At 41.0% G+C, this 22,733-nt stretch overlaps 1 long non-coding RNA gene across 1 annotated transcript; it reads left to right on the plus strand.

Moving 5' to 3' along the window:
• Window positions 1-2,016: 2,016 nt before the first annotated feature.
• LOC111694038 lies at window positions 2,017-3,577 on the plus strand. Its single transcript, XR_002763552.1, has 3 exons — window positions 2,017-2,309; window positions 2,469-2,823; window positions 3,259-3,577. It is a non-coding gene; the product is annotated as an uncharacterized LOC111694038 (long non-coding RNA).
• Window positions 3,578-22,733: the final 19,156 nt, after the last annotated feature.

Raw genomic sequence — 22,733 nt, forward strand, 5'->3', positions numbered from 1 at the left:
CCCCCCCCCCCCCCGTTTGATGTATAATTTAAGTATTTCTATCTACATAGACACACCGCGACGTGCTCGTCTTCTTCGAAGGAATGTCAAATGCCAAGCGGTATAGTTGAAGGATTGCACGGAATGGCACACAGAGCGAGCCATTATATTATAATGCGATGTTGTAATGTTCATCGAACTGCTATGTATATACGAATATAAACTGTACGAAATATGGGGGATGACATTATTGTGTTTGTATACATATATGGATAAATTTTGATCGATCGGCGAACGTGACTTATAATAATAATCGTCGTAATAATTTTTAGAGGATGAAAAATATATAAGAACAACATCGTCGCTGTAGAATCTCGCGACGAGGCTGGAGGGATCGCCCTCCCCGACCTGTGACGACTTCGGTGTAGCCGCGCACGATGCATAAAAAAGATTAATGCTATTAAAAGTTATACATTGCGGAGATGGAAAAATCTACAGGACGAATTATTTTTTTTCGATGCGTCATCTTGCGTACGTTTGTATTTATGTTCGGCTTATGTGCGTTTGTATATTTAACATAAAATTCGCGTTGTCTGTTATTGTGCACGCACGCGCAATTCTTGAGAATAATCGATAATAAACTCTCTAAATCATCTTCCGCCGTGGAGCATAGCCTAGGCGAAACAAAGACATTCATTAAAGCTCGATATTACGATGGCAATGCGTATATTATAAATCTTTGCTCTCTCTCTCTCTCTCGCTCCGAGTGCAGTCATATAATCGATGCGTCGGTGGTAAGTATATTGGCGAAGTGCATGCGGTGACGACGTGATAAAGAATATAAACGCAAAAATAAAAGGAGGAGAAATAAAAAGAAGCGAGAGGAGAAAGTCGCGTCGTCGTCGTTACATATATATTTGCATAGAGCGAGGCGCGCGCGCATCTTCCGGGAGGAGAGAATCTTTTATATATTATTTCAAGCTTATTAATTCGCAATGAAGCTCCGTGAGTATGAGTGTGTGTGTGTGTGTGTGTGTACGTGTGCATTATATAGGTAAATACTATGGCATGCAATAGGCTTCGCCGTGATGGATGATGCTCCGAAACGTGTACGCGTATAGATACATGCATACACTGCACTGTGCATGGCAAGGATGAGCGGAAGAATCGTGAAAGTAGTGTATAGCGACACACACACACACACGTGCGAAATTGAATGGCTTTCAAACGACAAGCCTATAGTAGGATATACGCGAGCTCGGCTCGGCACAATGGAATGTTATATTGGTCGAAAAAGGAACACACGTATTCTTTTCCATGACAAAGCCTTTAAGTACACGCTTTATCTTTCCGTTTTTTTTCTGTTTTCGGCTTTTACCTTTGATTCATACGTGCAGCGCGACTTGCATAAACGTGGGCGCCACCAGTCGAGGATCGGAGCTTTATTATACGAATGAGTTGCGCCGATTATAATTTGGGTCAATTTCGCTAGTGGGTTTTAATTAAAGCTCCGTCAACTTTGTTTAATTTTTTTTCGTTGACTGGTGAGAGAAGACGAAGATTATTTGTTGTAATTTATAGAAAAATCTTCGCTGACCGTCTACGACGCGAGAGGACGAAGAGATTTTGCAATTATTTCCGGCGCCTCTCGCACGCGCTCTGACACACACACTCACACACACTTGGTATCTTTTTGCTGTTTCAGCGCAGAAATAGCGTGGATAGTCCCCGCGCGTAATTACTCTCGGCGCGAGCGCGCAGTTTTGTTATTTTCGTTCATACTGCTCATTCATAAATTATTCACAATTATAATTACGATTCATAAATCTAGTCGACACCTAAGTCTGGAAACTTTCTCGCGCGGCCCGTCGTCGTCGAAATAATAGTCGCCGTTCATATATGCCGTCATCGTCGTCCTCGTCCTCGGCCGACACGTCTGAACGGTGACGATTATTCGCGTGTATGCGCATACGTACCAGAAACGAGCTCATTACGAGTAGTCGTCGATTGTTTTGTCAACAAAAACGCGCACGGGTCGCTTTCGGTAACACGTAACGATGACAGTTACACCTTCAAACGTTTAAAATTTTCGACGTTTTATAGCTTTTTTTTTGCTTTTTTTTTTTAAATAAAAACATTTGTAACAAACATCGCGAAATCCACAATCTCGTGCACGGCAAAAATTGCGCTGGTAAAAAAAGTGCGTCACGCGACGCGACTGGCGCCAACCCGCGCCAGCGGATCCGATAGAATGGCAAAGCAAGGGACCAAGGAGAAAAACTAACCTCGCACGCGCCTCAAGTTCGAGTTCACGTCTTCTTGACCAGCAGGTAAATCACCACGAGAAATTCGTTTAATCAATTGACAATTGAAGACAAAAAATTAGTTATCCGCGTTAATAAAGGAAAAATATAAACATGCTCTAAAAAAGCTCGCACCTTTTACAAACCGACACAAAACACACCGAATGGGCAACAACAAATCCGCAGTCAAGTCCGCGGTCTGCCCGTCCTCGTGTCCGCCGCCCAAGCCTCCCTGCTGTCCGGCCAAGAAGAGAGCAGCAACAGCGCCCAAAGCGATGGCTTGTCCTCCGAAGAAGAGGTGCAAGCCGAAGCCACCTCAGGTCAATGGCTTCATCATCTTCTTCCTGGAGGTGCTGAAGAGGAATCCGAACGCCTGCGTGGTTAATATCGCCAAGGAGGCCGGCAAGTGCTGGCGCAACATGACGCGCGCCCAGCGCTGCGTATACATTATGAGGGCCAAGAGGCGCAAATACGCGAAATGATTGAAAGGTCTCGTTGCCCCGTTGTCGAGGCGGCAGGGACACCCCCTGATCGGCGCTGGGTTAGTATTATAATGTCTCTCTCTGTGTGGGTGATGCATGTTGATTTTTTCATTTTATTTTATTCTTTTTTTCATTTTGTTTTACTCTACGTCGACGACACGATCTAGCATTTAACGAGTCAATTTGAATAACGAGGCTTGTGGTTATTCGGGACCTTTTCATATTCTAATGGGCAAGCTCGTGTATTGTGAGAGAGAGAGAGAGAGAGAAAAAGAGATGTCAAATTACGATAGATGAATCGAAACAATGAATATTACATCGTGTCGAGAGAGTTTCGATACCTGCGGCGCGCCGCACCTATACTTCTTTTTTTCTCTTCTTCATTTTATCGTCGTTAATCCTTTCGTGGAGAAACGTTTGCCTATCATTGGCCTTAATTTTGCCTATTATTAATATTTCGATTATTTCTCGTTCCCATGGCATTTATCTTGTAGGTGATACCAAGGTCTCTCTTTCAGTCGTCCAATCAGTTGTCCAAGTTCTCTCAAGCGTGCGTGAAAGGACGCGATGTCAAGTTGAAAATTCAGCCCGAAACACAAAGTTTTATCAAGATCCCCAGCCGAGACGAGAATAGCCCAAGAAATTTTCACCAAGCAGCAGTGGCAGCGCAGCGCTGAGCGTCGCACACACACATACTCAACAACACACACACATATCCACACAAATATTTCTTATTGTACTCTTTGCTTCTGTACAATGCAACGTCACACGCGTCACCTTTTTTCTTATTCTTCTTCATCGATATAAGCGAACGTGAATTAACGTCTATCATTCGAAAATATGTATATGTCTTTATCTTGCACCGATGAAATATATGAGAAAAAAAAGTCTATCTGCATTGGCTTTTTAAGTGTTTCATTCATGCCACGCGGAGGAAGATGGATCGCGATGTAACGAGCGAAGACGACGACGACAATGAAGAAATTCATAAGAGGAGAAAAATTTGTCAAAAGTGCAGAGTATGCAGCTCGCTTATGTATACATTAATTCACGACGTTTCAGTGAATTCCTCTTTCACGCCAGTATTACTATTATAAGCTCGTTGCAGCAGCAGCAGCAGTCAAACCAAATATTCAATCAAATGCTCGTTTTTTATTGTTTGCGCGCGAAAAATACCTAACGCGACCGCGGGCCCGCGGGCCCGCGTGAAAAGTCTCGACAGAAAATTGAGCAGCAGCAGCAGCAACGATCGAGTCAGTGGGTGGGAGCATCATCATTGCGTGCAAAGCCTCTATGTATAACGAAAAATCATCGTCGCGCGACTCCCAAACGACCAAATAATGCGTCCTCGTATTGCCCAACCGGGCTACACGGAGAGTAAGTACATTGCCGCATCACCTCGTCGTCGCACGCGCACACGGCAAAATTTTCTCATGAATAATTTTTTCAGCTTCTTTTTCTCCGTCTTTTATTTCTTTTTCATCTCTCTGCCGGCAGCACGCACCGAGTAATCTGGAAAAAGAGAAGAAAAGGCCGAGACATTAAAACCGCCGCCGCAGCGTAGATTCGATATGGCCGCAAGGGCTTTTTATGATATTTTCGGGGCGACGAAGTAATCACCTCTCCTCGGCTCTCTCGAAAGAGCGATAGACGAACTATCTCGATGATTGCTCGATCAATTTTTTTCTGCTTGTTCTTCTCAACGATATTACCATGCTCTACGTACACATATATATCTCGCGCGTGAACGATTATCTTCTCCGTTTGATTTATTCGCTCTTTAACTTAGCATCTTAAATGTTTACGTACTTGAGTGTGTCTATGCTTTGCATGTGTAGGAGAGCAAAAATAATGGAATCAGCTATGTAAGCCGCGCTCGGTGCATGCCTATCGAGGTCGCGAGCTCGCTCGCGCGAGTTCGGCCCCGCGCGCAAATCTGCAGGCTGTGCAAGGAGGGAGGAGGAGGAGAGATACATAATGTGTGTCTTGCACCATTCGTTTCGCTATAACACACTTAGTGCAGGCAGCAGCATCGAGGCCTGTGTGTATAACAACGTTACCTTCGACCTTTATGTATATATAAAAGTATTGCCCCGCGGTAAAACATCGTTTGCTCGGGCGCGAGAGAGAGAGATGCGCTCAAGATAATCGTGAAGTGGATATTAGGTGGTTTTGTGGATATATGCACATTGCGGTGCCCGATGATGCCTGATCTCTTATCCTCATTACGAATATATATCTCTTTCTCAGCAATAAATGACACACACACACACACACGTGTGTGCAAGAGAGTGACAAATTGGGTGTTTGTTGGGAGTGGAACTTTTTTTAAATGACATTTGCGTAAGTCAGCATTATTATATTCAGCTGATTGTGTGCAATGCTCGATCACAATAGCCCGCCACACGTGTATTGGATGCAGCAAGTAGCTAAGTACATGTCGTTTTGCGCACGAAGAAATACACATCGACATTAATCAACGTGATTTTTCTTTTTTTCCTTACCTCGCGCGACATACAATTTGACAAGTCGACATTAATACTGCCTGTAATTACTTTATATATTTGAAAAAAGTGTTCGGCACGTTCGATTGTGTGTTTTTATAGTGTGTCGCTTGCGTACGTACGTATATGGAGACACTTTGAGAACCGAGAAATCGTCTTAAAGAGACAATGCAATCGAGCGAGCGAGAGAGAAAGAAAGAAAGAAAGAAAAGAAAAAATGGCTCTTGTTTCCTCGTCTGTAAAACTCGATGCAGCTATGCATAAGCCACCCATACGTATAGATAAGCAATGCACGCGGCTACATATATGTATCGACTGGCGGAATTCGCGTAGCGTGCCCGAGTCTCTTTCTCGGAGCATTTGCTCACGAAGCTATAGTGGAAAATTCATGAGCCCGCTTGCACCGCCGCTGCTTCGCATGTATAGCCGGAAAACGAGGGAAACATATTTATTCCGATTTGAATTCGAGCTATATAGAACAGGAATTGCGCTTAAAAGAGACAGGTATAAATGTCGATGCATTTCTCGTGCCGAAATGAAATATTCACGCGTAAGTAATTTTTGCGTAAGTAAAAATGTCCCGTGCACGATAGAAATGAAAAGTGACACTGAATACACCGATCGGGTGCGTTGACTTTCCTACAAAATAATTATTTATTTTTTTTACTTAACCGACGATGAAGATATTACAGGGAAAAGCTCGCGCAATAATAACGGTGATTAGATTCCAAATCGAGAGAGAGGGACGTAAAAGACGGCGAAGATGATTTTCGCCGCGAAAACGCCCCCAGTTCTTCGATTTCACCGCGCCGAGCTACTGCCTATCTGTATATCAGCGAGGATCGTCATTACGCTTCGGCTGCATCAATCATCACCTCTTTGAAACCTCGAGACTCACTCGCCGAGATTGAGATATTTTCAGCGTTAAGCGCGTCGAGGATGATCGCGTCTTCGATGTGTTGTCGTCGTCGCGCAAAGAAAACCGGCCATGCGACGCTATCGGTCCACCGAACCCGAACGACTTATATTATAGTCGGGTCGGTCGATGCCTCTCTCAACGGTCATAGATTTATGATTATCGTCACTTAACGTATAGCTGAGTCTTCGTCGTTGTCGCATCGCAGCATAATATAGATTGGAAACAGAAATATTTATACGAGCTGTAGGAATCGTTTAAATACGGAATGATTTAGAGACTTTCTCGGTGTACGCACGTACACATTGTTATTATTGCTATATCGCTGTGCTCAGGACAACAAACAATTACCGCCAGTTTTTCCGGGGTCATTTTCCAAGCCTCGAAATATATAGAACGAAATATATAGCGCGGATAGATTATTTTGTTTTATCGCTCGGCCTTACACGCTGACGTCCCGAATGAATGATGCGCGCGCGTGGCCCAACCGATACATACACTGCACGCGTTTGTATATCTAATATAACGTACGTACGTATATGACTCTATATACGCTTGCTGTGTAATACATCTCTCGCGCCGCGCGACTCTTTTCTTCCATGCGCCTGTCTATGCGTTGTGCACCGCTATCTACGACATTTAATAGTTAATATATTTATACGTACGCGCTGCGAGGCCCAAAATGATGTAGTGCGTGTATATGCAATATGTAATACATGCATGTATACATTTTACACTCGAGGATGGATAGTAAATTTTCGTTTTACGGCCGAACCGTGTGTGTGTATGTGTGTACGAATATATGCACACGGGCACAGGGGTCTATAAAGTCTAGTCCGTCCTCTATGCCGCTCGTGCGTCTTCAGAAATGTATGAGAAAATGATCGAATTATCCTTTCGTACGAGCTCGCGTGTGCATAGCATATAATACGCGAAAAAACTTGCAGTACGTAAAAGTTATATATACCTACGCGCGCGCGTCGCTTAAATAAACATCGATCATGTTTTGTTTCGCGTGTTCCAACAAGAAAAAAAAGTAAAAAATAGCTGATTTTTATTCCAAAAAAATACACTACGCGGCCAACAAAGTTTTCTGTTTGGTAAAAGCAACGTATATCTTTGCTCGCTCGTCTCGCGAGCACACATTTGCACACAGGGAAAAGTTTAATTTTCACGGCTAATACGTACCTATATAGTTACCCATATGGAAAAGAAAAAATGAACGGTACGCTTGCAACGAACGACACGAAAAAGCTAAGAGAGATAAGTGGCACCAACTTAACAGCAGCAGCCAGTAGTACTACTGCTACAAGAGTCCGGTAAAAATGTACTTTTTGTCGAATCATCGCCAGGGATGCCTCATTAAGGCGCCAAAAGTGTAAAATCTAATGGGAAATCGTCGCCAGCAGCAGCCGAAGCAGCAGCTTTTACCACGACGACGACGCCGCGGCGGCTACCAATGCCTGTTAGCAAAATGCGTAATCGTGACTGTTCGAGAAAAGAGATTCTCTAGAGGAGCTCGCGTCGATGCGAATGTATGGTATAAACCTCCAGACTCGAAAATTGCGATTTTCTTAATGATATATAACGCACGTATAATTCACATAGACGAGCCGCGCGACGTCGGAGGAGCGGTATTTTGTGCGCACGATGGGTGGACACTCACAAACTAACAAACATCTACAAACTCCATAGAGACTAGCCGCAAGTAAAAGTGAGAAAGTTATCGAATATTATTATATTATACACTCACTTGCAGGCGCGCTTGCAATTTATAATAATGTTCCGCCAACCTCTGATTATTTATATATATATCTATCAGATTTTTATTAGGCTATATTTAATAATGTAAAATTCAATTTGCTCGCAGCTGGAATGCGCGGCGTTTATTCGAGGCACACATATAAAACCTGTGTGCATGTGTGTGCTTTTTTTTCGTGTAAAAACTGTGTACTAATAAGTTGCATCACTCACGCTCGACACGTATGTACATAGCATTTTTTGATTATAGTTTTATCCTCTCTATTTGAGTTTCGTGAAAGAAAGAAAGATATAGAAGGTAAAAAAAATGTTTGACGATGATTGCGAAGTACTCATTAAGCAAAGAGAGGAGAACAAGTGCTGCGGCGCGATCACGATTCTAATCTTCCGTGATACTGAATATATTTTCTTAGAAAATTAACGCAAAAGTCGCGTACACACACATATTCTTTGAAATTCCTTCTGGATTACACCGCGTCGCGTGTACGCGTTTTATTATTATTTTACTCGTTTCTTTTTTTCTCTTTTTTTTTGTTATTTTTTGCAATGCGTGCAATCTTCATTGTGCATGTCCGCGTGCGCCGGTGCAATAATTGTTCATCACCCGTGATGCGAGCGAAACGCGCGAATTAAGGAAAAACATCGCTCGCTTGACGTCCGTCGCTTGCTCTTTGACACGTAACGCATTTTTTCAGCGCGCAAATTATTAATCAAAAAAAGAGAGAAAAAATGTTCCGACTGAGGCAGAGACAGAGAGTCAGAGAGAATCAGTAGCTCGAAAATTCACCGAGTTTGATTTAACGAAGGGACGCGCGTTTAAACAGCACACACACGAGATCGGTATAATTACAGAAAGAGGTACACACACAAAAGTAAAGATCGTTTGCCGTACGCTGGAATTTGCTTTGCAGCAGCAGCCTGTGTCTGCAACTGCCGCGCGCTTGTGCAGCTTGATAATTCACCAAGGATATATGTATAGTTATACAGTTTATAGAGAACGAACTCTCGCGAGCACCAATAGCTAAAGGTCGACCGAAAGTTCTACATACGTCTGTGTGTGTGCGCAAAGATTTTTTTTGTTTCTTTTAAAATTCATGGGTAAGATCTTCGCAATCGCTCTGATGTTTGTTCAACGAGAAAATCTAACGGTTTCTCGAGCGATTATTTTCTCTTTACCTTTTTTTTTTTATAAATTTCATACCAAAGCGATAAGAGCACTCGATAATTAGGCAAACATTTTCTTATCACATTTCTTTTTTCGTAGCTGCCCACACCGTGATCAATTTTCAATTCGGTACAGATATACACCGCACACGTACATGCCTAACTTTTTTTTTCTCACCGCAGAAAAAATGACGTAATTTTTTGCAGCTACCACACGGGCGCGCAATCGTTCTTTTTTTTTCTACTTCTTTTCATCAATCTCGAATCATCGCCGGTGGTGCGCGCGCGTTCGAGTGTATTTTATTGCACCACTTCTGTATATACCTTATATCTATCGAACGTGATTTTTTCGCTCTATCACTCGATAGAAGACGAAGAAGAAAAAAAAGAGAAGGAGTTGGAAAAAAATACGTAGAAGTAGAGGAGGCTACACATATGCAGGCGCACACACACGCCTTGCCACCGCGAACAAACGCCTCATCATTGAGCAATATATTTCCACTCCTCTCTCGCGGCATTTGTGCATATAAGCTCTTCGTCGTCGTCGCGTGTGCGATATGTACCTCCTCGCATAATCTTGGGAAAATCATCTTTTTAAAACCGTATATAAAATGTACGTAAAAAATCTTCGACCCGCTGCTGTTGCTGCTGCACCGGTTCAGGAGCCACCTATAGCTCTCTCATATAGTCTTTCGCTCTTTCTCTCTCTCGCAGCGAATCTCGATGTACCACAAAATCTCGATCCCGCACACAGCGAGAGTCGCATTACACATTTTAACAATTCAACGAAGCTAGGAGTTCTGTTGATCGCGCAATAGTTCGAAAGCCGCGTGTCAATGCATTTATAGGTAGAGAGACGGAGAGAGAAAAAAAATTATAGAAAATAGGCGAAATTGCAAGGTGCATATTAGATGAAAAGTGGAGACAAAAGAAGAGCTGAGGAGATGAGTTACGTGTATAAATTCGTACGCTATATGCAGACGGTGCACATCATCTCTCTCTCAGCTTGCTCGGTAATATACAAAGATCCTATCGGCCATACCTCCGCGCGTTGCAGCTCTAACTTTCGTTTCATTGCCTTTCTTTCGCCTTTTGCTCTCTCTCTCTCTCTCTCTCTCTCTCTCCACGGTGTCTCTTCCTCGCGAGCTTTGTAAATGTTTGCCGCGCATTATGAGTGTCACGCCGTGTTAACTCGCACCCGCCAGCTTGATTATATTTCCAATCCGTTCCTTATGTAGGTGCTAACATGCGGGCACCGATATATACTGTACACATACAAACTTTTGTGCATTTATAATTAGGCAGAAGATGCTCTTCCCCTCTCTACTCCGAGTCTCGAGCTGAGCAGCAACGTTGATTTGTTATTACGTGATCGAGTCGTTCGTTAAATCACATAACGTATATAACCGTCACTTCGCTTGTAATACTCTTCTTTTTTTCACCAAACAAAAGTTCAATCAATGCGCATCGCGAATGAGTGGCTATTTGTGTGTGTGTGTGTCAGTTCGTGTATAATTTGAATTCAAAAGCGATATGAAAGCGGCGCGCGCCAGCCGTCGATGATTTTTCCGCACGACGCGAATACATACATATAATAATACTGTTAGGAATGTCCAACATTAATAGTTGGACTTATAGCTAATAATCAAAAGTATAAATATTTTTTTCAACATTTTATGGACATATATTGCTTCACTGCTTTATTTTTCATGATTTAAAATTCGTACAAACCTTAAATTAACTTTCAATAAGTATTTTTAATTATTTGCATTTGATAAGTAGGACATAAAAATTTAATACTAATAGGAGACTTCCATAAATGATATCATCACCTCGGGGGTGGGAGAGGTTCACCAGTCATGACATTTTAAGACCACAATTTCGATGAAATGTAAATCGGCATTCATCTTTCGTGATAAATCGAATAGTCTTGGAATAGGCAATTGCCGGGCGAGTTTCAGTAATTAAAAATTGCATTAATCATGATCTGTCTTGATGCAAGTTTGATACGAAAAAAGGTGCTGCATTTAACAGCGATAAAATACTTACAAGGAGACCACCCCAGCTCCGGGTCATGGATTTGCTCCAAAATTTTTTTGGGGTCTCCTGGCACCCAATACTGAAGCCCTCTGTGTTTAGTTTGATCTCATGGGCCTTAGGGTCCATTTTTTAGAGAATTTTCCACATTATAAAAAAATCTTTGTTATTTTCTATATCAATATAGAATTACTTGAACGAAAAAATGCGATGATCAAAAGTTTTAAAATTTTTCAAAGAATCTGCTTGATTTTTCCAGAATTTTTGGGACCATCTATCACTCTCTTTAAGAAGTCCTAAAATCTATAAAAAAAGCGTCAAATTTCGGCCTCTTGAATTAAGTGATAGATGGTCCCAAAAATTCTGGAAAAATCAAGCAGATTCTTTGAAAAATTTTAAAACTTTTGATCATCGCATTTTTTCGTTCAAGTACTTTTATTTCGATATAGAAAATAACAAAGATTTTTTTATAATGTGGAAAATTTTCTAAAAAATGGGCCCTAAGGCCCATGAGATTAAACTAAGCACAGGAAGCTTCAGTATTGGGTACCAGGAGACCCCAAAAAAATTTTGGGAGCAAATCCATGGCCCGGAGCTGGGGTAATCTCCTTGTTAGTATAAAATCGACGCGCGTATTTATAATAAATTTGAAATACATACACGGAGCGAGCAGAAGAGTAATTTTTACTGCGTAATATTAACGACAATGCGATACGAGATTTGCAAAGAGAGTTCGAGAGAGAGAGAGAGAGAGAGAGAAAATTGAAGGATGAATGGTATTTCAACGAGATTAGGTAAGTTTGATGGTTTTTCACTCTCGAGCTCTCGGTTCGTGACAGAAGGACCAGGCGCGGTAACTCTAGGTAAAGTACAGGAGGTCGTGTGGAACACAACTTGAGTGTAGGACGTATGTATGTGTGTATGTGCCTGTCGTGTATACAAGAGAATGAGATGTAATTGATTTTCGGTCCAAGCTGCAGGCGCACCGCGTCGGGCGGGGGCGATCTGCTCCGGTGATTTCTCGACTCCTCTCATAGCAGTATCAGGCCAATATAGACATGTCGAGAGTTTGCGCGTCCTAAACTCCTTGTCCAAGTTAATATACACACAAGACGTCGTGTATACGTATGAGCTGCATCGCAGCCGGGATACACGTTCTATAAGTTTCGAGTAGATACCTATACCTAGACTCCCATGCTGCTTCGTCTCGTCCGGGTGTATACGATATACCCAACGCAGTCACGAGCCAAACGAGATGTCGCGCTGTTCTCGAGAATCGCAACGCTTCGGAGATCATATAAGCAGCAACCGCAGTTAACACGCACTCGACGAGTTTGCAGATTCGCAACCGGGCTTCGTACAATCAGCTCGATTATCAAACAATTATAGTACGATAGGAAAATAGCACGGCATGCAAAACAAGCCAAAAGATCGCAATATTTACCAATAGCTCTTGTGCGGTGAAAAATTTTTCCCGAGGCACATATATATATTATGTACGCGTGCGTAATGATTCGTAGGACTGGAACAATCGCTTACGTTTCATCTGCGTGAGGCCCGCGCGCGGTATAGTAGCGAATTGCCGCAAGTAAGTAGAGAGAGAGAGAGAGAGAGATATGCATAACAATATATAACGAAGGTATAACGTGTATAAACTAGTACATAATATGTGCGCGATGCATTATACATTTCACGTACGAGTGCGCCCATACGCATATCCCACCTGCGAGTATATGGTATAGTGACAACGTCTCTCTCTCTCTCTCTCTCTTATCCGTCTTGGCTTCCGCGTATGAACCAGTGGTGTGGCACACCAGCGAGAAGAGATCGTCATAATAAGTCTTTGGTGCTGCAGCGATCTCTTCAAAAACGCTTTTGCGCAAGCGTCTCTCTCAGCTGCGTAGCAGACGCACTTGTACGTGCATATATGTGATATAGCTGCCACTACTAGCGCGTGGGTGTACGTGTATGTAAAAATTGCGTAAAAAAAAAAGGAAGAAAAAAAAACAGCAGTAGCAGCTCCGCCAACCGCGTGTATAAAGCACACACGTACGCTTATAGACACGTCGAGCTGCTTTTGTTGCATTATGCATGCCGGTCGAGATATACATACATACATACGTTTATATGCACGTATAGGGTACTCGTTATATCGCGCGGAACGCAAGCAAGTGGTATTATCGCGCTCGTGATGCAATTGTGCGTGTTACGCCTTTTTTTTCTTTACTTTTTTTTCGTAGCTTTTTTACGACTCGACAGAGTGGCCATCTGCATGCTCGGTGGCGACTTTTATAGTTTCGACAATTGCCTATCTTTTTTTTTCTACATGTGAAATTTCACGCATGGAAAGTTTGGTAGGAGGGCTACTAGTTGCTAAAAAAACTAGTGAACGAACGAGAGCGATTATTGTAGGAGTTTATAGACTCTTTAAAGACAGATTGTATTGTAACAAGATTCAGATATGATCGAAGGTTTCACATTTAATTAAGAGCTTTTTGATCCCATCGACAGATGGAGTAATGAAAATGTGCAAGTGGGAAACAAATTTTCCATGCATAGAAAGCTTTTCGATGGCATCTCACTATAATATTTACATTTTCATTAGATCGACGCTGTTTGCGAAGATTATCTCTTTTTCCAGTCAAGTTCCGCTAGCGAAGGAATATTTAAGAAATTATCATTTTTTTCGAAATACGGCAAATAAAATAACTTTTTGGATTGGTGACGCAAATTATTGAAAAGCGTAAAATGGCTAGATCTGAAAAAGGGTTATTTCTTACATTGGAAAACTATTATGCTGCAGTTTTTAAGTGATTTTCTTCGCAAGCACCGTCACGATATATCTCATCTATATTGACCATTTCTCTACTAGTTATTTTGAGCTTTTTGATCCCATCAACAGATGGAGTATTATAAACTCGCAAGTGTCAAAAAAATGATTGATCAGTATGTATAAGGAACATATCAATACACATAATTTAATCGTAATGATTCAACAGTAACTATTATGCACCATTGTAGCTTTGAATTATGTACATTGATGACTTCATCGGCACGTTCGAGATGATCGGTATATTTGTACAGTATTCTGAAATAAGTTCAACGAGTTGTGCCGTGAACGGTTAAGTTTCATCGCAAGCGGACTTCGAGGCAAAGCAGCAGCAGCAGCTCCGATGAATCGTAAAGACAATTCCGCAAAACTGCACGACTGATAGGATTTATCACCGCGCGCTCGTGGTCGCTTACACTGGTCGCGCTGTGAAAGTAAGTAAAAACATATACTCGCTCGATTCGCGATATATACGTGGTACATAGGCCCGTGTTGCCGAGATCACCATGTTACTCTTTTTGCAAGATGATATAAACTCGTTGTGCAGCAGATGGGACACTCAAAGTCGCTCTCTAGAAGCGATCGGGCTTTTAATTTTATGCAACTATTTTTGTTTCTCATCGGGCATTCGCCGTACTGCACGGTTCCATACTATAATGCATGCGCGCGAGCGAGCGAGAGAGAAAAAAAAAGAGAGGGAAGTGGTGAATTAATGCCAAATAAAGAAACGACTCACGGGTCAATGGATATGGTAATAAATCGAGAGCTCAATTGCTCTATTTCGCATTGCATTGGCAATAAGCCCCGGTACAGTGTAAGCGGTCGGAACTTTACAACCTGGGCTCCGCTCGCACACAACTCGCCGTTACAAATTGCTTTTACATTTTAGTATCTATTATAATCGTGTTCGTACATTATAACGTGTAATAATTTTGCCAGATCGATGCTGCATATACTTATTCCATTACGAATCCGCGAGGATCTAGATGTGTATATTATATATACGTATATACCAATGGCTAAAGTAAATATGGTTTAAAACGTAAACAAAGCAAGCGTCCGGAAGCGCATGCAGAAACATGCAAAACTCGTGGAATCGCGCGCGCGGGGCAATAACAATATCGAGCAGCTTAGGGCAGCATCAACAGCAGCGGCGAGTATAGTCGTGCTGCGATCGTAACAATCGATTTCGCTCGTACGGCTGGAGCTAGCTCGAAGAGAGCTTTTCTTTTTCGGGAATACATACTATTTATGTATGCGGGAAAGGGCGTGAGGACTACAGAGAGAGGATTTTCGTGCTTTTATCGGTGCTAGTGTCGGTGTATGTGAGTAAAACATTTTTTTGCGAGGAGGAACAGGAAAAAAAGGAGACGACAATACGAACAATGCGACGAAAATCCTGTTACGAATAGAAATGATTGTAATATGATGTATACAATATTGTATATATGTTACGTTCGATTTGTGGAATATCCTTTATGGCAAAAAGTCACGAGTGCAAAATTATCAAACTATCGATGAATCCGACCAAATATTAACTTATAATAGCGATGAGCTTCCGCTGATTCTATGTATATTGTTACTAAATACATCGGTAAGAAAAAAAAATCACGTATTATTAAACGTTCTTGCAGACAGTGAGTAAAGATAGGATCTCCTTATAGCAATAATAGTGTACGCTTTACGTACACATAGAAGAGCCGGTCGCTCTCTGACTCTTGGGAAGGAAGCTTTCTCTGCTGCAACAGTCTATATTATTTATAGATGCACGACGAGCACACATATACATACACACAGGCGGACTGCGCAGCTTTATGGGCCAATTTTTTTTTGCTTTTCTTTTTCATTTTCATTATTATATTTTCACTGCGAAGAGGATAGGGTATACACACAGCTGAGCATCGTATAACGAAACAGCGGAACATAATGAAAAAGAAAAGACAAAAAAAATTAAAAGAGTATCCGATCAGTCGAGGCCGAGAGGTTTAATAGACAGTAGGTTATACATTTTGACAGCTATAAATCCGTCTATGGGCCGAGAGAGGTTGTGTGCTTTCGATGACGTCTGGCTGATACTACAAGACTCGCTTATAGCTAGGCGAGCAGAGATCTCCTCGACTCCTTCGTAGTTTTTGCGGTACTTACACGTATAATACCGACTCGAGTGGGTACGTATACACTCGATAACTATAATACTCTCGGCTGCTGCTGCACCTCGTCAAGTGTGCTTGTTAAGCGCGGATGAATCCCATACATGTGTAGAAAGTCGCGCGCGACCGAAAGTCAAAATATGCATAATCACCGCGATAAATTGTTGCTATTTATCCGAGCGCCGTTATTACCCTTTTTTTGAGACTTGGTGTTTTCTTGCTCTTTTGGGCAATTACCGACACGAGTGAGCGCGTGAATATTTTGCTATAAAATATATCGAACAGCAGTAGCTGCAGCAGCCGATATTCGGATAAAGGCGAAGCGATACGATTGTTTGCCGCTGTGCGGGATCGAGCAACGATAGCCGCTGCGATTTTAATGAAAAATAAAACTGCCTGCGATATCTCGCGGTGCGCGCAGTTATATTATTGTATTAAAAGGAGTATAATGTGGCCGTAGACGAGGACGGCGCCCCATTGATAATCGGCGCGCACACGTGTGCAGACCATGCAGTGCATATTGCCGATCTCATTGCTGAGAGAGGAAGACTAAAGAAAAAAAAATGAAGCAAGTTCATTGGAAGGCCACCGATACAATCGCCCACCCGGGCGAAAGTAAAGTTGCGATTCCCTGTGTACATACGTTTGTATACATATTCGTCCATATAAGATTAAATTATAGGACCTGATAAACATATTTGCTCTCAATGAGATATTGAATTCGCCCGCGCTAATGTCTCGGGCGTTCGCTATTGTTCCGAAACCGCTGAAGCCCCGTATGTAGTTAAGGTTTTCGCGATCACCATTACTATCATTATTATTGTTGTTACTGTTATTTTGGCCCGCCACTGCGCCTAAGAATATCGTGCCACAGCTGGATTATTTTTCCTCGGAAAAATCCAGGCCTTTAGAAATATAGGTCTCTTTTATATATCTTGGCTGGGGCTTTGACAAATTCGCTCGATTTATTCGCCCAACGATCGATTATAAGGCATCAGATAACAGAGCCGAGGATCGTTTTTTTTCGCGATATTAACTATCTATCTCTACTTCTCATTTGGCTGCTTCATTGCCTGAATGAATGAGGCGGATTTTTATTAATTATTTCATCAAATGACCAATTAGAAATCGGCTCTTTCAAGTGATAAATATCGCTGATATTTAATAAATAGCCCTTACCTTGTTTTAATCCAATATTTCATTTAATCAAGTATTACGAGCAAATGAACAAAAAAAATCTAAAAAAATTTTTGACACCACCAAAATTTAGGATTTTTTATGACGAATCCAATGGTATAAATTAGTATACACTTTGAAATTTTTTTAATGCAGAAAAATACAACTTTATCCCAAAAAACGACATTACGAAAAATTGAAAAATCGAAAAGTGTATTAGTTTCTTCCAGGAAATGGCTACGTAGAATCAACTATGGAAAAAATTGCTCCTTTTAAAAACCAAACCCTTTCATCAATATAATTTTTTATGAGGAAGCACTTTGCCAATAAATTGGCAGCTGTTTCTTGGGGTGTCAGAGCTGTTTTTTATGTGGCATTCGAAAATACAGTAGGTAAGATCAGAGTGAAATTTTAAGAAAAGAGCTATTAATAAATCTTACATAATTTTATAGGTACAAAAGTTACTATCAAAAAAAGGATTTCATTTCTTCGAGATGTTCTTCAGAATCCCTCGATACGGCTGCGATGTTTTAATGTAAAAGAAGTCTTTAAAATGCTGTGCATCCGCACAGAAATTGAACCAACGTGCCGCTTTCTCGACTCGCGAAGCGGTGATTGGCTTATGAATTCAGAAATTTGTCAAAAATCTTATTCCGAATTAACGGCTCAATACTTTTCACGAGGTCAAGATATCGCAAAAGCATTGGACGACGATTACACTACTCATAGGTTCAATCCTTCTTCTAAAGCTGCTGCAAAAGCTCTTTTAGCTTGATACCTCACTGATGAAATAATGGTAACAATGAAAAATTACAATCCCGCATTGTTATCGGCTTACAATAGTATGTATAATTAATTTTCATTTTAAAAAATTTTGGTTTTGCGTTTCACACCACTAGGTTACGTGCATTTGTGATTACGTTTCACACCACTAGGTGGCGCCTGCCTGCGAGCGTCGCTCCCATAAGCGACCGAGCGCTGATGAGCGTATATAGGCAGGCAGGCAGGCGTTATAGTCCATTCGTGTATAATGCAATCCCCTGCGAAAATAAAACATTAAAAATAAAATCAATCTAAAACGAAATAATTCAAAGTTATAATTTTACTTTTTGACTATACTGGTTGGCTCCTCCTCCTTGATCTGCACGGTGTCTATGAATTCGCTGAAAAAGAAAGAAATATCTAAATGTTTTATTGCAATTATACATTTTTTAAATTTTTTGAAAGATTATAAAAATTTGTAAGAATTAAATAAGAGCTTGAAATAGACCGAAGCAAACGGTGGGGCAAAGTAATCACAGCTCAGGGACGTGCGAAATAAAGCATAATATATATTCGAAACTTTGGTTTTGGGACTTTCGTGATAGAATGATGCCAAACTGCGCAGTGCGTACTGCACACACATTACGTACAGCTCAATGCAAGAGCTTACTGTAGAAAAAGTTGAAAAAGTCGAGAAATACTCTCGACACTTTTTTCTCGGCTACCGTACGGTACAATATGCGCGCGACGTGCTTGTGCGATCGAACTTTTTGCGCCACATGGAAAAAGGCCCAAGAAAACACGAAGCCGCTGCCGCTGCCTTGCACGCGCATTATAATATAACGGTCTCGCTGTGCGCTCCCACGAGTCTCCAAAAACTGCGAAAGCCGCGCGCGAGCTCCTCTCCGGATGATGCTTGGCAAAACAATAAGAAAACGTACAGACATAATACGTATGGTCTTACTGCTACCGTTGCTGCAATGTAGGACCGAGGTGGACCCTGCGCTCGAGCTCGAGCTCTCCATACTGTGGCACCACACGCGCCGCGCATGTTCCATGTTGCGTCGAAAGTGAAAACCGTGTCGTTGTCGTCGATTTAAGCCTGATAATCGTTTTATGCTTTTTATGCAGGCCCATGTGTATGTTTATATGTGTGTGTGAGTTTACAAGGGAGGACTCGAAATTTCGCAGCTCTTTTCTCGCGCGTGTTTCGTCTGTTGACACGACGGCGGCGAGAGAAGCAGCAACTCTGATCGGCAGAAAGATCGCCGAAAGATCTAGCGGCAATTTCCCTACTTGTGACGCTCGAGCTTGTGTGATCTTGGCGAATTTCTGGAATGTACGCAAACTTATGTAGCAATTTTATTCGTAAAGTGTGCGTATAAGCATACGTATAATACTCGCGCGAGTTTAAAATATTGACTAACATGCAGTGCGATCGCGAAGTGCAATGTTATTTTTCAATTTAAGTTTTTCCATAGAGCACACATCACACACACTGCAAGCCCGAATGAAACTCGAACAAAAATAAAGACTACTATTCGTGCATGATATACGTACAGAGTATACGAAGGCAAAATCCATGCGTGCGTTTTACGATCTACGGAATAGGGAATACAACGACTTATAAAACATATTGTTAAAAAATGGTGCTCAACACTGTACCGTTTTCTCTTTCGATCGAAAAAAAATTCTGGTAATTCGTAAAGGTTGCCGTCATTTTTCGCTGCGCGCAGTACAACGAATCATAATAACGTATGCTCGTAAACAGACAGCTTTTCGCGTATTTGTTTTCCCAAAATGTACGTAACAACAGCTCGAGAGCTCCTTACATAAAGTAATAGTTACAATAGTAATGGCAATGGTTATCGCTATGTTAATTTACTTCTTAATCGCGAATTGAAAAAAGTCAAGAAAATTATGTAATTTTTTGATAATGACAAATCTCAAAAATCAAATTTTCCATCTCTAAAACTCTTACGTATAATATTAGCAGAGCATTTTCAAATGAATTGAAGAGTCATAAAATAATAACATAATTCCAATTTGAGCATAATTTTTTAACTATACAGTTATTGTAATTTTTTATGTCAATAATGTAAAATAAATTTGTGTAACGATGTAATCGACCCGAATTTATATAAAGTTCAAAACTCACTATATGTTAAAAAAATTAGCTATAAAACTTTTACTCTGTCTTCTTTTCATCCCTTAGATTAAGATATGGTGGAAGATTTTAGTACTTCTGATGCATAAACTTATAAAATTAGTTTTTTTTTTTTTATATTTGCCGTTTTGACATTAACTTATAAAAGAAGTGATTAAAATGTTACCCGATCATTGTTATATCAAATAAAACGAGCACTTGGAAACATTTTCTCATTTATAAACAGCGACGACACATGGGTGGAACTAGATAAAAATGCAATCATTTTCTATGTTGACAATTATTAGAGCCGTACGACGTCTTGATATAATAATCAAATTAATCCAATTTCGGCACTATTTGAAAACCTATTTTAGTTATTGTGGTAGATAATGCCAATTACGACTGTTAGATATCACATGTCTTTCCGTAAACGATATAGTCACATTATTCTCATAAGAAGTTCAAGATTTCAATATTTGAGTTGGATTAAGTTTGCATAGGTCAATGCAATATTTTTTGGAAGTCGCGAAAGTCAGGACTTTCGCGACCATAATCTAAATCAAAAATAAATTCTTATACGAGGCCTAGCAGGCAATGACAAGGATAAAAAGTTTATCGTATTGTCTCCTTTGGAAGTAACTATTGAAAAATTAATTTTCCGATTGATATCTGCGAATTGCGGCATTAATTATTGAAATTAATAGAAATAGAATGTCCTTCGATCGTTGTAATGTAAAATAAAATAAACCTCTATAAAAATTTTCTCATTTAAAAACAGCGACGCCGATTAATAATAAAGTACAAATTCTCGATATAATAATAAAATTAATTCAATTCGATACTGTTTGAGAACATACTGTATAGTTATCGTTGTTTATTATGCCAACTACAACTGCTAGATGTCGTAAGGCTTCACGCGAATGATATATAGTCGATCTGCTCAAATATAAAGTTCAAGGACCTGACAAATCGGTATCACTTATTTCGTCGTTTCTTCGATTAATTATTTGTATTCGTTAAATTTTGTCAAACTTTGAGGTGCTTTGCAAAACGTTCTCTATGGCTAACAGATTTCCTTGCCGCATACGAGATTGACTCTTCCGTATACAGCTACTAACTTTGAGATCAATTTCACCGTATAACATTCTTTATAATGTACGCAATGGCAGCTCGAATCATCGTAACGTAAAATAAAATATTAGCGCGCGAAATTTCACTCACGCGTACAATAATACATGTGCGGCTCGCTGCAGTACCATCTTAAGCATTTTTTGTGTATTAAATTATCCTTAAACTTTGGATTTGGTTTTATTAGATATTAATATTCGTGCGGAGTGCGCGCGTGCCGGGCCCGCTGCGTGTGATTGACTTTTGCGTATACGCGCGTGACAACTCACGCAAACGCACGCGTGTGATACGGACGCTGCGTGATACCATCAACCCGAGCGAGTGAGAGGCGCGAATGATTGAAAACACGCGTATGTAATATCTGTTCCTCGCATTTTCGGTGCAACAAAGACGCGTGAGCGCGAGACAACAAGGGAAAAATCTCCGATCTTAGCAACTATATAGTAGCTCGAAATATCTAATGGAAATCTAACTCGTTAATCGTGCCCGCGCGGTCGTGTGGGCATGTTATACGGCGCGCGAGCATCGATCAATCATAAACGAAAATCTCTTATATGTGTAGTATATACTACGCCACGAGGCGTTTGGCACGTTCCTTGGCACGTCTCCTCATCAACGTCAATCTCTATCTTTCGCGCCTCTATAACACACAAATATACAGCTCTCGGTGCGAGGAAAATATCGCAAACCTTGCACTTGAATTTTGTTTTCATTTCCACGAGACGCGCTCGCATAGCGATCGCTAGCGCTGCGATTTTTTGAAACGCCGAAGCTCTCCGTACAGCCAAGACCTATAAATTATAATTTGATTTTCGTTTTATCGACGATGCGCCGCGTCTTAAGGTATATTGTCTCGTACTTCCCACTCGCGAAACTTCGATCCGCCCTCCCCGAGTTGACTCCGCTCGGAGATGATTTGCTGTACGCGCAAGAGAAATTTCAATGGTACATTATATACGCGCGCAATTGTGATGTAATTGTTTGACAATTCTTTTTTATTACTTCTGCGAGGGAAGATGATAATGCATATCTGCGCGGAGGCACGATGATCGAATATTCGAAACAAAGCTACGCGCTCACTATCTTATCCGATGATTCTTTTGGAAATCGGCGGATATTTTTAGCAGTATATTTTTATTTTTAACCACGTTTTTGATATTTCGCAATCGTTTATTTATCCAAATCCCGAAACTTCACGTAACTCTGTAGTGCATCGACTCCGATCTCTCAATATCAATCGCATATTAGAGCGAATATACGATAATTTTTTTGGGATACATAATTTTTCAATAATGACCCCAGAAGATTTCATTGTCTTCGTTAAACTCGACATTCGTCACGTTCCTCTCAATCGCTGCAATTCTTCCGACACATATAAAAACGTAATTGTAA

This window comes from Trichogramma pretiosum, unplaced genomic scaffold, assembly GCF_000599845.2.
Source record: "Trichogramma pretiosum strain Unisexual culture from Peru unplaced genomic scaffold, Tpre_2.0 scaffold30, whole genome shotgun sequence".
In the NCBI taxonomy this organism is placed as follows: Eukaryota; Metazoa; Arthropoda; class Insecta; order Hymenoptera; family Trichogrammatidae; genus Trichogramma; species Trichogramma pretiosum.